This window comes from Trichosurus vulpecula, chromosome 2 (assembly GCF_011100635.1).
Source record: "Trichosurus vulpecula isolate mTriVul1 chromosome 2, mTriVul1.pri, whole genome shotgun sequence".
Taxonomy (NCBI): domain Eukaryota; kingdom Metazoa; phylum Chordata; class Mammalia; order Diprotodontia; family Phalangeridae; genus Trichosurus; species Trichosurus vulpecula.
The window spans coordinates 429,072,112-429,075,364 of NC_050574.1; the positions used below are offsets into that span (position 1 = coordinate 429,072,112).

Here is a 3,253-nt window from a genome sequence, read left to right on the forward strand (position 1 = left end):
ATAGGTGGAAATTAAGTCAAGTTAGGTTGTCTAGTCAGTGACCATTTATTAAGTGTATACTATTTATTGACAGGAACTGAGTTAAGCACTGCAGATACATACAGGCAAAAAGATAGTACTTATCCTTAAGGAGGCTATAGAAAAAGGAACTGAAAAGCTGGTGCTGAGGAGGGGGGATTAGGTATATAGATAAAGCACCTATTTTGGGGCTTCTTGGAGAAAAAAAAAGATTGAGAGTCAGGGAAAGGAACTAAAAAGGAATAAAGGATGGAACATAACTGACCTGCGTTCTTCCTTAAGCTGAAAACTCTTAGAGTAATGGATGAATCAGAAGAGGGGGTATATTGAGAAAGTCCAGAGAGTGAGACATAGTTGGTCTTGACCCTTCTTCAAAACAGAGATAATGGAAGCAAATTCCCAATGAGAGAGGCTAAAGACAGGGGAAGAGGGAAGAAGTAGCTGAGACATGATAGTAGGGAACTGAGATCATGTAAGGCAACTTCCTCATTTTATAGATAAGGCTCAGAGATTTTTCATATTTAATTTAGTATTTTATTTTTTATTTTACCCAGCAACCATCCAGGCTGTCCTGGGATGGAGCCCTGCTTCCTTCTGCTATTTCATGTTCTGCAGCTTTAGAATTTGTTCAGAGCCATTTTTATAGGTGTTTGGAGGGTCCTGGGAGAAGAGCTTTAGGCAAGTCCCTGCTTTCCAGCTACCATCTTGTCTCTGCCCCCCAATATATTTTCAATATGTTTTCACTGCTTTTTGTTGCACATGATTTTTATTGCATTATGACCTCACAAGAATGCACTTAATATATCTGTCTTTCTACATTTGATGTTCAGATTTTTATGCCCTAATCCATGGTCAATTTTTTTTTTGTGTTGGTGCTTTGTACTACAGAGGAAAAGGTATATGTCTTTCTATCCCCATTTAATTTTTCTTCAGAAATGTATCATATGTAACTTTTCTAAAATTCTATTTACCTCCTAAACTTCTTTTTTGCTTAATTTTGTGGTTAGATTTATCTGCTTCTGAGAGGAGAAAGTTGAGATTCATCAACTAGTATAGTTTTCTTATCTATTTCCTCTTGTAAACTCATTTATTTTTACCTTTATGAATTTGGATGTTATATCATTGGTTCATATATGTTTAATATTGATACTGCTTCATTGTCTATGGTACCTTTTAGGAAGATGTTGTTGATCCTTCCTTGTCTCTTTTCCTTTTTATCTTTTAATTTGTTTTTTTGATATTTGAAATACAACTTAATGATCTAAATGGAAAAAGGAAATGGGAACGACACTAATAAACAAGATTCACTGCCACTGAATATCATGATGGGACTGCAGCAGTCTTATATTTGAAACTCAAGGGGACATAAATATGATCCAAAACAGCTAAATATGCATGTTTAAAATATGAATTATATATTTTTGAACTGCTACATTCACTCCAAAGCCTATTCATTTCCTTCAGCATCCTAAAGATTAAGCACATGTTCTCTTCAGCTGTATAATAAAGTGGCAAAAATGCTACACCACTGACATCACAGGACAGTTGCCTATAAAACTAGACCTCTGACTGGGCTCTAGTTTCATTCCCTTACAGGTCATCTTCTCCATCAGGTAATGCAGTTGTCTGAGCAGTCTTTGAGTCCTGCACCTACTGTGCTACTAGTGCTGGGTCTATGACAGCTTCTGGAGGTGCAAGAGCAAGCATGGTAACAAATTCCAAATTAGGTTCTCCAATAAGTTTTCTAGCAATCCAAAGGAAGGGCTTCTCAAAGTTGTAGTTACTTTAGGCTGAGATGTTATCATACTGGAGATTCTTCTTCCTACAGAAGATAATTGATTTTGCCTTGACTTTTCTGTCCTTAATAAGCATTTTGTTGCCACACAACCCTAAAAGGATGTTTTCACATACTCATACCAGATCTCTGTGCCTGTTAGGTATATCCTTGTAAGTAACTCTTGATGTTACATCAAACATTAAAATAGCACACTGAGCTTGGATGTAATAACCATCTCTCAGACCACCAAATTTCTCTTGGCCAGCTATATCCCATACATTGAATTAAATAGGACCTCTGTTAGTATGGAACATTGTAAAATAGACCTCAACACCCAGAGTGGCTATGTACTTTTTCTCAAATTCACCAGTCAAGTGACATTTTACAGATGTGGTTTTTCCAGTACCTCCATCTCCAACTAACACAAGTTTGAACTGCACTTGGGGTTCTCCTTGGGTCACCATTGCTATGGTTCTTCCAGAAGTGTCTCCATCTCCGCCTGACTGAAAGAGAGCCTTTTTTATTAAATCTATTTTTGATTTTGCTTTCTCTGGAGTCATGATTGCTACCTTTGCTTATTTTTTTTACCTCAGCTGAAGCAACATAGTTTCTGCTCCAGTCCCTTAGCTTTACACTGTCTGTGTCTCTTTCTCAAATGTGTTTCTTGTAAACAAGTTATTGGTCTTTAATACACTCTACTCTCTGCTTCTATTTCATGGGAATATTCTTCCCATTCACATTCACAGGTATGATTACTGTCTTTTTCTCTCTGTCTCATTTTCTTCCTGTTTATCCTTTTCTCTCTCATTTAACCCTTTCCCTCCTCACTAGTGTTTTGCCTCTGACTACCATCTCCCCCAATATTCCCTCCTCTCTGTATACTCACCCTTTTCCTCAATCCCTTTCTTCCTATTTCCCCATGGGGTAAGATAGATTTCTATACCCAACTGATTGTGCATCTTATTCCCTCTTTAAGCCAATCCTGATAAAAATAAGGTTTAATCAATGCCCATCACCCACCCTCTCATTTTCCCCTCCATTGTAGTAGGTCTTTTGTACCTCTTCATATGAGATAATTTATTCCAACTTACCACACCCTTTCTTCTGCTACCAGTGTAACCCTCTTTTTCAATGTTTAAGACATTTTATATATCCCCTCAAAATTGCTTTATACCTGCCTCCTCTGTGTGTGTGTGGTGTGTGCGTGTGTGCACGCGCGCATGCGTGTGTGTGTATGCCTTCTAAACGTACAAAAAATGATGCAGTTCTTAAGAATTACAAGTATCGTCTTTCTGTGTGGGACTGCAAACTGTTTAGGCTTATTGAATCCCTTAAGCTTTCTCTTTACTTTTTTTACTTTTTTGTGCTTCTCTTTAGTCTTGAAATTGGAAATGAATTTTTTTGCTTCATCTTTCATTTATTTTAATTAATATAACTCAAAAGCCTTCTATTTCATTG

At 37.0% G+C, this 3,253-nt stretch overlaps 1 pseudogene; it reads right to left on the minus strand.

Annotated features, from left to right (window-relative positions):
- Positions 1–1,608: 1,608 nt before the first annotated feature.
- Positions 1,609–2,259, minus strand: LOC118838841 (annotated as a pseudogene).
- Positions 2,260–3,253: the final 994 nt, after the last annotated feature.